The following is a 13,558-nucleotide window of genomic DNA, read 5'->3' on the forward strand; positions in this document are numbered from 1 at the left end:
AGCTAGCCACCCCCCTACCTTTTAACTCCTCCCACTGGTTATTGGGCCGCTCTCACCCCCACTCCTTTCTGCCCTCTCCTCTTCGTTTTAATCCCACTCCTCGTCCTCTGGCTATTCCCTATGCTGCGCTCCCCCTTCCCCCGGGTTTAAACTCATTTTGCCCCCCCCCCGCCGCCCGTTACTTGGCCCCGCCCCTTGACTGTAGCTCCACCCCAAACGTGGCCACACCCCTTTCCACCTCTCTGGCCCCTCCCTTCCCTATGGCTCTAAGTCCTCCTCCTATGGCCCCATGGCCCCACCCCCAGGTTCGGAGGCCGCCCTCTGCCCCGCCCCCTCGGGTTGTGCCTGAGGCGCCGCCGCTGCCCTGGGCGCTGGGACGCGGCGGGTCCCTCCCCCGGAGCCGCCCAGGCGCCTCCCTCGCTGGGCCGCCGCGGTGAGTCACGACGGAGGAGGCGGCCGCTCGCGCTCGCTTTCTCTCTGCCGCGGCTCCGGATCAGGCCCCCGCGCCTGCCGCCGCCGCCCGTCCCGCCGGGAGCCCGCCGCCCCTTCGCCTGCCCCGGGCCGCTCTGGCCCCGCACCCAGGTGAGCACCGCGGGCCCGGGGCCCCGCTCCCGCCCGCCCTTTGTTCCCGGGGCTCGGGCTGCTGTAACAAAGGGAGCTGGGCCGGGAGCCGCTTGGTGTGAGGGAGCCTGGGGGCCAGCCCCCCTGTCCCGGGCCTCTCTGCCAGACCCGTCAGCCCCCACCCGGGTCCCGCTCCGCCTGGCCTCCTCAGCTCCAGCCCCCCGCACTGCCTCCCCCCCTTCCTGGGGCCTTCTCGCTGCCCCAAGGCTGCCCCAGGCCCCCTCCTGGGGCTGCTCCGCTCCTCACCCAGGGCGCCTCTCCGCTTCCCCGCTCGCTGCCTCCTGCTCTAGGGCTCTCCCGGGTCCCTCCACCCCTTTCTCGGGGCTCCCCGCTAGGCTCCAGGCCCTCCCCAGCGGGGCCCCGAATCCCCCCTGCGCTCTGCTCTCGGGGCACCCGGACCCGCCCTTCCCGAGGCTGGTCTCAGCGCCGGTCCCAAGGACATTCCTCTGCAGAGTGCCCCCGTCCGCTTGGTCCTGCCTTACCTGCTCTGAATCCCTGCCCTCCTCCATCCCCTCGCCTCGCTACTCTGCCCCACGCAACCCTTCCCCCCTGAAGATGCTGATTTCAGACTGACTCCTCACGGGTTCCGCCCCTAGCCAGAGCTGCCTGCCGAGGTAGTCACAGTCCTAAACTAATGGTGAAGATGACACTTCGCTTTCGGTCAGGTCGTATAGCCGATAGCTACTGTCTTCAGCGTGCTCTGTAGCCTTTTACTTCCCCTTCTCTCTCTCCTTCTGCTGGTGGTGCAAAAAATCTCAACTCCTGCTGTGGAAGTTGGGTAACAGTATGTGATTTCTGTCTGCCTTGAGTCCAAGTGGTTTTAGGCATTCATGGCTTTTAAACCCCGGCTAGTAATGGATACTTAGTCACCGCAGTCTTTTAAAATAGGTATGGTATTTTGCTTCACTTCCTGACTGCTATGTTGTGTTTCTGTGCACTATTAAACAGCTGTTAGGTCCTACCCCAGACTGCATTTCTGTGGCAGGTGAGGTAATTCCCACATAAAGCTGATTAATGTGCTTTAAAATCTTCAGATGACAGGTGAGGAATACAATTTTAATAAACAGAGCGCTTAAGCTCACAGCAATGTATTCCATGCAATCTGTTCATGTGTACAGTATGCCTTATAAAAGTTAAACCCAGCTTCATAGCTGTTAGAGACAAATACAGGTAATTTAGATTGAATGGCATACAGGTAGAAGAAATGTGAAGAGCCTCATTATGAGGCTCCAGGAAGTATTTAATAGAGATGGAGATGGAATTTAGTTGTAGATAATGTCTGTATAACCTTGAATCTAAATAGATGTGCTCTTGATCATTTCTGTTAAAGTAACATATAATTGCAGGGTGCACAATGTCCGGGCAGCATTAGGCCTGAGCCAGTGATGCAGTTGCAGTAGGGTTCTGTGCGTCCAGGGGCGTCTGTTAATGTACCACATGCATACAACTGGACTCCCAGCACCATCTATTCTGCTTCCACTCTTCAGCAGATACTTCGTTCCCCAGTTTCCAGCTCCCCAGTTGAATACTGAGAATAAAGGTGGACATCTGTTGGCTCACAATATATTTTTTTTCTTCACTTTGATGGCAGACAGCTGCTTGTGACAGGAACAATGAATGATACTCCGTAGAGCAAATCATTGTCAGAGGCCAGGGAGAGAGGTATGTCAGTAGCTGAAATACTGTTTCTGCCCTGGGAAATGGATAAGAAATTAGTTTGGGCTCTGCTTACCATCTAAACGTACTTTATAAATATGCTTCTGGTACACTCTGAGGAGAGGTAAAAGCCATGTCATTTTGTGGTCTGTATAGGTACTCTCTTGTGGGGGAGAAGAATAGAATAGTTTGCTCTTTTGTGGAGGGTCTTTTTGAGGATTTCTGAGCTCTTGACAAACTCATTAAGTTTTATAGCTCTCCTATGAGGCGAGGTAAGGCATCTCTTTCTTACAAATGGAGTAAGTGTGCAAAAACTAAGGCACAAAGAAGTTGAGCTAATCAGGCTAAATCAGAGGTTCAAAAATCTGCAGGATAACTGGCTTTGAATCCAGTACTGTAGAAAGTTAGACAGCTACTGTCCTGTTATACCCAAACAGCTATCTTTTCTGATAAATGTTGAGGGGAGCACAATTGTGTGTGTAAAGTAAAAATTACCTTTAGGTAGCCTACTAAACTACTATGTTGTGCATTAATTTCCCTAGCTTTGGTATTTTATTGCCAGTGTCTGACATGAAGTGTATATTGTCAAGTATTGGATGTGCATCACTATATTTTAGTGTAAATCCACATACTTTAAAAATAGAAATATTGAGAGATGTGTATGTATAAAACTTTTTAATACTATACCTTTACATAAACAGACTTATCCTGTTATCAGCCACAAAGCTAGCGCCCTATTCTCATCCTGTCTTTTGCCTCTGCCACATGGGCATAGATGGAACACAGTAACGGATGTGCTGTAGAAACACTAGAATGACTTCATGATGCTATTCGCAGGAAAAAGTGTTTGCTCTTTGATATTATTTGCAGCATTTTTGTAAAAATTAGTAGATTCCACAGTATAACTGTAGCGTTTGTATGTGTGGATTTATGCGCTCTTTCAGTTGATGTAAGCACATGTTAGTTGGATAAATCTAAGCAGAGCTTTCAAGAATTAAAAAATAGATCATAAAGTGGCAATGAGAGAGAGGGAGCTGTAAGTGAGTTAACTGAATATATATAAGTTGGCCATTTGAAGTGCTTCAGTCCTCATAACAACTATTGTGAAATAAACTACTTACAAATGTAGTGCAATTAAAATACAAATTTTGGCAAAATCCTGAAAATGCCTCAAAGTGAGCAGAGACTGAGATTTCCAATGGAAACCCATTCAATATTCTGGGGATGGCCCCTACAACATTAACATGAATCATGTTTGTCATCTTCCTGGACACGTAATTATTATTTGTTATTGAAGTTGCACTGAGAAGCCCTAGTCATAGACCAGGAATCCATTGTGCTAGGAGCTGTACAAACACAGAATAAAAAATACAGTCCCTGCTGCCAAAAAGGAGAATGGAGCAATTCTACCTGATAGTGATGCGTGTGCTTTTTGACCTCACGCAGAAGGGAGAGGAGTATATAATGGCAAATATAATGTCCATCGGGGTTTGCAAATACACAGTTATTCATATAAAATATTAAAGAATGTTAGGTGCATAGGGAACAACTTGGGTAAAATAAATTGGTCGTGGCTATTTGCTATGAAATGCTGTTGAGTTGCTAACCTCTCTAAAAAGAAAAGGAGTACTTGTGGCACCTTAGAGACTAACCAGTTTATTTGAGCATAAGCTTTCGTGAGCTACAGCTCACGAAAGCTTATACTCAAATAAACTGGTTAGTCTCTAAGGTGCCACAAGTACTCCTTTTCTTTTTGCGAATACAGGCTAACAAGGCTGCTACTCTGTAACCTCTCTAAAGTTTCATTATTATCTGGAATTAGAACCTTTCTGTAAAATGTAAATCTATTCAATTTTTTAAAATGTTTTAATTTATACATCCAGTATTTTAACAGAAAGCAGCCATCTTCATAGACTGACCTAGTTTGCGATGCCAGAAATACAGTTCAGCATTGAGTGCATATGGGAGGCAAGAACTTTCAAAAACCACTGTTGAATTTATTGAGAAAAAAATTCATTACAGCTTTCCTCATAACAACCTTGATATCTCCTGAAAATTTCCCATTCATTCAGATGCTGACTTGCAATTCCTCTGTTGCAAACTGTTATCAGATTGGATTTCCAGCTGAGAGGTATCAGTAAAATAGCAGCTATCACTGACACACCAGCACCAGTCATGTAGTTGAAATGCTGAAACAGTGACTGGTCCTTGTATAATTATTTTGAAAAACATTTTAAAAATAGTAGAATCCTTATGGTTATCCTGAATATTTATATAATGGGGAGTCAATAGAACAGGGAGATGTGCAGGAAATTGGTTAGAAATAGGGGTTTGGACAGTGAAAGTGTTGGGTAATGGAGATATTTCTGTATTTACAAATGTAATATTTTAAATACTAAAACTAATCAGTGATGATTTTAATTTTGAAGTATCGTCCACTATGGCATGCTCCTCTGGAATGCTATCTGTGGCTGAATAGGCCTACCATAAACCACAAAGACTGAAACACATAATAAATAGAGGCTTACAAGAGATGAAAACAATATTTAACATTTAATAGTTTCTTCCTGTCTCTTGCCACCCCCCCACAAGATAAATAAACTAATCAAGATCCATCCTTTGACCCCAAGTATCATGCAGAGTGCGCCTTACAAAGAAATATATATATAAAGATTTTGTACTGTTTAAGATATTATCTAATAATCTTATACCTTAATTTACATATTACATGAGAACTATACATTCTTCATATTTAAGGAACCAATTTTGGAAACCCATTATAAATGGCCTTGTCTGTGTCTCTTACAAAACTTTGAGACTATGCTCTATTTTCTGTCTTTCCAGTTTAAGAATTTTGATTTGCTGAGATATGAAGTGTTCATTAATTTCAGCCCTGATCCGAGAAAACATGTTTAACTTTAAGTATGTGCATAGTATCATTTAAGCTAACTGAGATACTTGTGTGCTTAAGTTAACCACCTGCTTAGGGTTTATGTAGTATTTACAGGTTAAGAGAAAGCAAGGACCAGAAACAATTCTCCTCGGTAATTTTATCAAGCAAGAACTGCTGAGGAGCTGGGATTAACTCTGGGTCTGTGTTGGCCAAAGAAATATCAGATAGTGTTGCATATTGCGTACTGCAGAGAATTAAAAATGAAGATTCCCTTTGTTCTGTTCCTTGCTCTGCATTTGACTTCCGATGTGAAGAGTTGGACAAATGCTGAAAATACTTTGAATATCAGTTTGAATTTTTAAGCTAGTTTAAGTATTTGATTTTTTTGTGCCTCATCTGCATTCACTTTCTGTGAATATTCTAGAAAAAATGTCATGAACATGAATGCTAGCAAAAAACTGATTTTAAAACTAATGACTGGAAGCAGATTTTATATTGAAAAACTAATGCATAGTATAAATTGTGAATTTCAGATTTTCATTTGACTATTTAAAATTCTCTTGGGTTGTTACATAAGTCACCAGTCAGAAAAGAAATAATAAAACTTGTCTTGTGTAAGTAGCCAACATCACTAAACATTAAAAATTTGCATGGGCTCTTTGCAGATTTGCAGTCCAAGAGTTACTTTTAAGAAAGTCTTCATTTTCTCAATTTGTTAGAGGATAATTAATGGAAAATGAAAAATCTGACATTTTTTTTCTGTTTATCTGCTGAGCTCTGTTTGTGACCATAGGTAAGTCAAGCAGAGTCACACAGAGCTTTCTTCTCTTTCTATAAAATAATAAACTACCCTGTAAGAATGTTGTGAGATTTAATTAGTTTTAATACTGCCTCTGCACTCATAAGGCCTGATTCAAAGTCCACTGAAATACTTGAGTCTTTCCATTAACTTTATGGGCCTGATCCAAAGCTCACTAGTGTTTTTCGTTAGAGTACATGAGCCTTGTGTACAGTACGCTATGGAAACATGACCTAAATTTTTTTCAGTAAGCTCTCTCCAGTGCTGCAAACTGAAAATACTGCAACAGCATCAAGTAAACAATAAGTGGAGGTCTTTAATTAAAATATGAAAGAATAATACCACCAGCACAATATTCTTTGGTATTTAATATATAAATTTAATTTTAGGTGGTCCCTCAATTATCAATGAGACAAATTTTGTCTTGAATGCTGATAACTTAATTGCAAATTGCAGAGGAGTGGGGGTGGGGTTGTACAGCTAGTCATGGGAGGCTGTTTGAGACTCTGTGATTAAATACTATAGTTGGATGCTTCTGCTAAAATGTCTTTTAGTGATACAGATTCTAAAAATATATTCATTGTCTTATAAGTATTGACACAGATTTAGATGAGTTGCAAGTGTTCATATCTCTGAGCTGCTTTTTTTTGCTGTCAGCAGATTCTGGAAACTACTCATCAGTCTATGTAGGATTCACATTTGGAAGATTTTCCTTTAGTCATGGAAGCTAGAGATTTTTTTATTTTTTTTAAATGAAAACTTAACCAGTGCCCCAAAACTTACAGTAATGTATTGATTTAGCATTAAATTTCACAGCAACTGAAATGCATGGGGCCCTGATTGCACATTAGTTTACTCTGAACTGTAGCAGATTTTTCTTGTATAATAGTACTTGTAATTACTCTCTCCACCAAAAACAAAACAGTATGTGTTATCTAACCATTATGCGTAGGGTTTTAAATTCTACCTAAAATATTGAACCTGTAATGGTGAAAAAACTTAGCTTTTGACCCTAACTATATCATTTCTGAGGGACAGATTATAAAGTTGATAACTTTCTTAATGGTTATAACTAATGCAGTAACATCCATCTAGTTTTTCCCTTCAGCTGGGAATTTCACTTCTAGAGATGGTTTGTAATTATGCTAAATTGTTTGGGATATGCAAAAAGCCTGCTAGAATCTCATTGGATTTTCCCCCTTATGTGATATAGTTACACTGTAACAGTTGATCAGTAAAACCTCTTAAACAATACCTAATTTTAGAGCTCAAAACAAATCTTATTAAACACTTGCAAAAATATCTGCCTTATATCAAGTGTGTTGGTTAATGGTCCCAGGGTTTCTGAAACACTTATAATTACTGATATATAATGGCATTTTGGTTAAGCTGCTTACGTTGGTTAATCAGGGTATGTACTCTAGGGTCTGTATCCCTCTTCTTTGCTGTGGATTAGGGATGCAATCTATCTGGTAAATGCTCTGGGCCTCTGATATATAGAGGCATCTGAAGCCATCAGTCTTCTTGAAAAGTGTTTAGTGTTAATACCTGAATAAATCAAAATTTCAGGACAGTGGAGCATGGAGTCCCATATGCAGCACAGTCTAGTTATTTTCTTTACTGCTGTGAGTATATTCTCAGCGTTTTACTGGCCTGTCTTTCTCCCACTCTCCACTGACTGAAAGTTTGTAGGAGTTATTTCTTTACAGCCCATATGTTAATAGGTTTTTCTGCTTAGGGGAAAATTCTGTTGTCAAATTAATGAGTTCATTGAGATTATTTCACAGTTTAGTGCTAATATAACTAACTTTTCACATACAAGACCGTGTCAAGGAAGGAAATTGCATCCCTGCTTCCTGAGAAACAGGGAGCCCCTTGAGGGCAAGATTTCCTTCCCTGCAATCCCACCTTCTATTAGAAACTCTTATATTGCATAACATTACAACAAGTGAAAAACTACAGCTGGTAAAACATCTGCATCAAAACCAATATGTAATTAAGTGTTTGTGTTTTGAATTTGTGGATGGTAGAAGTCCTACTTGTGAAAAGGATGACAAGGAATCAAATCCCTTTCTTCTCCACCTCTTCCCTTCCCCCCACAAAATCCCTTTGAAAACTGGGCTAGTTCATTTTATGATCTAATAAACAAAATGGAAAGTCTGAGGCTGTTTCTGCTGCTTTTTTAACAGAAGCTTCAAAGAGAGTAAGAAGGCAGGAAAATTGCTTGCATAAACTAACTGGCATTAACAGAGACCAATTTATAACATGCAGGAAGAATATTTCATATGGAGTACATTCTTGGTAAGATCCTTGGAGCAGGGAACTGTTTTGCATAGAGCAAAGTGTGATGTTAGTGCTATCCAAATAACAAGGCGGTATAATTGGTCTATGCTGCAACTGGCTACAACACATTCCCCTGTAATATAAATGGGCTAAGGAAATCATTAAATTGTTGTAGATTTTGGTTTTAAGCAAAAACAACTGAAAAACACACTTTACGTTTAGTTGGCTTTAAAAATATACATTGATGAAAACAAAAAGTAGTCCTTTCTGAAGGGATTTTAACCTTCATTCACTTCCTGGCCATGTACGGGAAGCAGCACAGGAAGCATTGTGTATATTGTACATGTGCTCCAAACATACTGATTGGGCAGGAGTGAATAAGTAATGCCTACATCATTACTGTAAGCCGACTTCGTCACCCTTTGAGGCCAGAAAACTGTTAATTGTTTTTGTCCATTGTTAAACACCCAATTTCCACAAAGAGCATTTGTTAGCATTTGAGACACACACTAAAACTTATATAGTATTGCTCATAAAACAGGAAATTGATCACCTGTCTAATGGTTATCCAATTGTAATAACTAGCTGTTATATACAGAAATAACGATTATAGGTAAATAGGCCAGTTATCTCCTCTAAAAGACGTGTTGTACCTTAAACATAAACAGCTTTCTCAGTAAAAGTATATGTTCTAGAACAGGGGTTCTCAAATTTCATTGCATCGCGACCCCTTCTGACAACAAAAAGTACTACATGACCTCATGACGGGGGACCAAAGCTTGAGCCCAGCGGAGCCCTACCAGCTTGGGCAGGAGGGATGGGGGGCAAAGCCCAAGCCCTGGGGTGCGGAAGGCCAAGTCCAAAGGTTTCAGCGCCAGGTGTGGGGCCTGTAAACTGAGCCCTGCCACCCATGGCTGAAGCCCTCTAACTTTGGCCTCGGACAGTGGGGCTCAGTCTTTGGCCCCAGGTGATAGGGCTTGGGCTTCATCTTCAGCCCCAGGCCCTAGCAAGTCTAATACCAGTGCTGGTGACCCCATTAAAAAGGGGTTGTGACCCACTTTGGGGTCCCAACCCACAGTTTGAGAACCCCTTTTCTAGAATTACCATTGTTACCCATCAGCGTAAATTGCAGGGCAGCACAGGTCATATTTTTCCATTAAAAATATCTTCAATATGCTGAGCATCTGCAGAAAGATACTTTGGTGACTAGCACCACAGAAATACCGATAAGTAAAAGGGTGCTTCAGTAAGTGATATAGACTAGGAGATAAGTATTTCCAGTACACGTTAATTATAGTGTCTCTAGTTAAATATAACAGTAGTGTGCACTCAAAATGGGGAGAAGAAAGTTTGATCACCATCCAAAGGCAGTTTGACTCCAAATATAGTTGTTACAATTTTGGGGTTTTAGTCCCATTCTTGCAAATATTTGTACAATTACAAATTACTGCTGCTCTAATTGCCCACAGGAACTTATTGGATTTCTGCCTGTTCTGTTTTTTCAGATTGTTCTGCAATGGTTTGTCATTTGAACTGTTTTGTTTTTAGTGTAATTTATGTTTTAGATTTTGTCTTCATTTCAATATAAAATAAAATACCATTTCAGCCACCAGTAAGACTGAGTCAGAACAATATGCAATCATTTTAAAATCTAAATAAAAATGTAATTGTGAATAATGTCCACTTGGCTTGAAATCTGGAACTGAACATACAAAATAATACTAGACTAGTTTTCCATTAGGGCAGTCTTGAGTGCTGATGATTTCTTCCGAGTTCCCCTTCTGGCCAGTAAAGAATAGCCTAATGGAGCTGGAAATCACCATTCATACATATCTATTTCAAGTCCTGTAGTATACTTTGACACACATGTGTGGTAGGCTTGTTTTGATTAAACTCATTGTGAAAAAACTTACATTTTACTTCTTACTCAATAAGTCTGTAGAGTGGTCTAGCAAATTCTCAATTTGTCCATTGCCACAATGGGCCAATTCTTTATCACTAGGTCTACTGTGTGGAGTTTAAGTATTGACATCATGTGAATGGTGGTTGCTATTGCCTGGTGCTCTGGCTTCTATATAATAAATAGCAGCCTCATGCATATAGACTGGATTTTTCTGAAGAAAAGGTTCATAAGCCTTTAGGCATAAGATCCTGGGTTGTTTTTTACTGCTTTGAGTCTCGCACTTACTAGCTCTTGTAAAGCCTCAAGTGAAAGATCCTCTCCTTGAAATGTGAGAGAATTCAGTCACAAAGATGACTAAGTCCATCATGAGTTATGTGACCACAGTAGTCAGTTTTGATCTCCGTATGAAAATTCTTCCTTTAGCACCTGAATCAGTTCCTGAAATATGTTCCCTAAGATGACTGCCAAATAATTAGTACCCCAAAATACATGAGTGGATACATCCAAAGGAGCTTACAGTTGCCTCAAGGGCATCAGCAAGAACTTGAAGTAGGTGTCCTCTTTTGGGACTTGAGTAGTAAAGTTGTGAAAAAATTATTTCACATTAAAGTCAAACTTTAAAGACCGGGATCTTTGAGATCCTGAAAAGCCAGCACAAGGTTCTTTGATGGAGTGCACAACAACTGTGGAGTGACTTGTGGTTTGCAGTTTGAAACCTTTTTTCTCAAAGAGCAGTGGGAAATTATGGGGGTTGAAGTGGGTCACACAAGGAAATTTAGTTTTATCAACCTTTTTTGAAGAATGAAACAATAAGAAAACTGGATTTCAAGAGTTTACAAGAGTAAGGTAACTATGGGCTTCAATATGTTAAGTCTGGTCCCTTGAGAAATAAAGAGAAGGGGCATCTTAACTGGATACAACCAAAGTTCTGGGGTACTTCTCATTTTTTGTACATTCTGTATCGTTTCTGCTAGGTATCTGTCTTCCTATCCTACATCTTTGTACTGTTTCATATAAAACCATGAATCATCTAACGTTCTTGCAAGAAGTTCTGTTATTTGGCAGAGATGAAGGTTCTTTCCAGCTTCTTACAAACAATTACTAAATTGTCATGAGAAATGAGTCCTAACGACATCTTATTTTTCAGTCTTTCATAGAATCATAGCCCTGGTCTATACTAGGACTTTAGGTCGAATTTAGCAGCGTTAAATCGATGTAAACCTGCACCCGTCCACACGATGAAGCCCTTTATTTCGACTTAAAGGGCTCTTAAAATCCATTTCCTTACTCCACCCTGACAAGTGGATTAGCGCTTAAATCGGCCTTGCTGGGTCGAATTTGGGGTACTGTGGACCCAATTCGACGGTATTGACGTCCGGGAGCTATCCCAGAGTGCTCCATTGTGACTGCTCTGGACAGCACTCTCAGCTCAGATGCACGATTGTTTGCCGTTGCTCTGACGCAGGGGCGACTGACGACACAGCTTACAGGGTTGGCTTACAGGGAGTTAAAATCAACAAAGGGGGTGGCTTTACATCAAGGAGTATTTCAGGCAGGACTTCACGGAGGGTTCCAATAAGAAATGGTGCACCTAAGTTATTGTTCTTATTGGAAGAAGGAGGTTAGTCTGGCCTCTGATTGATACATGGCTAGATTTACTTCGCTACATCTTCTCTGTGAGTGACTGCAGTGTGACCTAGAGGAATGAGTCCCCTAGACGGGGGGCGGGGGGGGGTTTGCAAATGAGTACAAAACAAATCTGGTCTATTTCTTGTTTTGATCCACTCCATCTATCTTTTACATCTTTGGCTGGCAGCAGACGGTGCAGAAGGACTGCATGCCGTCCACATCTCATGGCTGCTCGGCAGAAGATGGTACAATAGGACTGCTAGCCATCCTCATCTCTTGCCTGCCCCGCAGAAGATGATGCAATAGGACTGCTAGCAATCCGTATTGCCTGCCTACTCACCATAAGATGGTTCAATAGGACTGACTGCAGGACTAAAGATAATGACCTGATCAAGTCACTCCAAATTTAGTCCCTGCGCCCATGTCTGCCCAGGCGCTCCTGATCGACCTCACACAGGCGACCAGGAGCACCTCGGACATGACGATGACGGCTACCAGTCCTATTGCACTGTCTGCTGCCACAAGGCAAGGGGTTGCTGCTGCTGTGTAGCAATGCAGTACCGCGTCTGCCAGCGCCCAGGAGACATATGGTGACAGTGAGCTGAGCGGGCTCCATGCTTGCCGTGGTATGGCGTCTGCACAGGTAACTCAGGAAAAAAGGCGCGAAACGATTGTCTGCCCTTGCTTTCATGGAGGGAGGGAGGGAACGGGGGCCTGACGATATGTACCCAGAACCACCCGCGACAATGTTTTAGCTCCATCAGGCATTGGGATCTCAACCCAGAATTCCAATGGGCAGCGGAGACTGCGGGAACTGTGGGATAGCTACCCACAGTGCAAGGCTCCGGAAGTCGACTCTAGCCTCGGTACTGTGGAAGCACTCCGCCGAGTTAATGCACTTAATGCACTTAGAGCATTTTCTGTGGGGAGACACAAACTCAAATATATAAAACCGATTTCTAAAAAAATGACTTCTATAAATTCGACCTAATTTCATAGGGTAGACCTACCCACAGAGATGTAGGGCTGGAAGGGACCTTGAGAATGTGTCATGCCTGCCTGCCTGCCGTGCCCCCCCCCCCCATTGGTGTGGCAGGGCCAAATAAACCTAGACCATCCCTGACAGGTGTTTAATCCGTTTTTTAAAATCTCCAATGATGGGGATTCTTCCATCTCCCCTGGAAGCCTTATACTCTTATAGTTAAATTTTTTCCTAACATCTAACATAAATCTTCTGTGCTGCAGATTACGCCCCTTACTTGTCCTACATGGGCATGGAGAGCAATTGATCGCTGTCCTCTTTTATAACAGCCCTTAACATATTTAAAGACTGAGCAGGGATCTGATAGGTCGTCTTTTCTCAAGATTAAACATGCCCAGTTTTTTTATCTTTCCTCAGAGGTCAGGTTTTCTAAATCTTTTATCATTTTTGTTGTGTCATGTGGACTCTCCAATTTGTCCATGTTTCCTAAAGTGTGGCTCCCAGAACTGGACACAGTACTCCAGCTGAGGTCTAACTAGTGCCGAGTAGAGTGGGACAATCAGCTCGTGTCTTACATATGACAATCCTGTTAACATATTCCAGAATATTAGCTTTCTGAGGTACTAGTTTTATAGACTTCTTATTTCTAAATTAGTATGTCTTGGTTTGTTTCATTTTGAGTTAATATGATGATAGTATCTGTTAACTTGGGCATTAGTTGAAAAATGTAAATCTACTTTAATGCTTGTACAAAATGCTTGTACTTTAATTCACTCCCAGAATACATGCTTT

The 13,558-nt window shown here is 41.9% G+C and overlaps 1 protein-coding gene across 2 annotated transcripts in view; it reads left to right on the forward strand.

Moving 5' to 3' along the window:
* Positions 1-361: 361 nt before the first annotated feature.
* The window catches only part of CTNNBIP1 (catenin beta interacting protein 1), a 63,887-nt gene continuing 50,690 nt past the window's right edge, over positions 362-13,558 (forward strand). The window contains exon 1 of one of the 2 annotated variants that reach the window (XM_073316972.2): positions 362-582. The gene's annotated coding sequence lies outside the window, so the exon portion shown is untranslated. The remainder of the gene's footprint in view (positions 583-13,558) is intronic. The other variant, XM_073316971.2, reaches the window with a different exon arrangement.

The sequence above is a fragment of the Lepidochelys kempii genome, chromosome 18, assembly GCF_965140285.1.
Source record: "Lepidochelys kempii isolate rLepKem1 chromosome 18, rLepKem1.hap1, whole genome shotgun sequence".
NCBI lineage: Eukaryota > Metazoa > Chordata > Testudines > Cheloniidae > Lepidochelys > Lepidochelys kempii.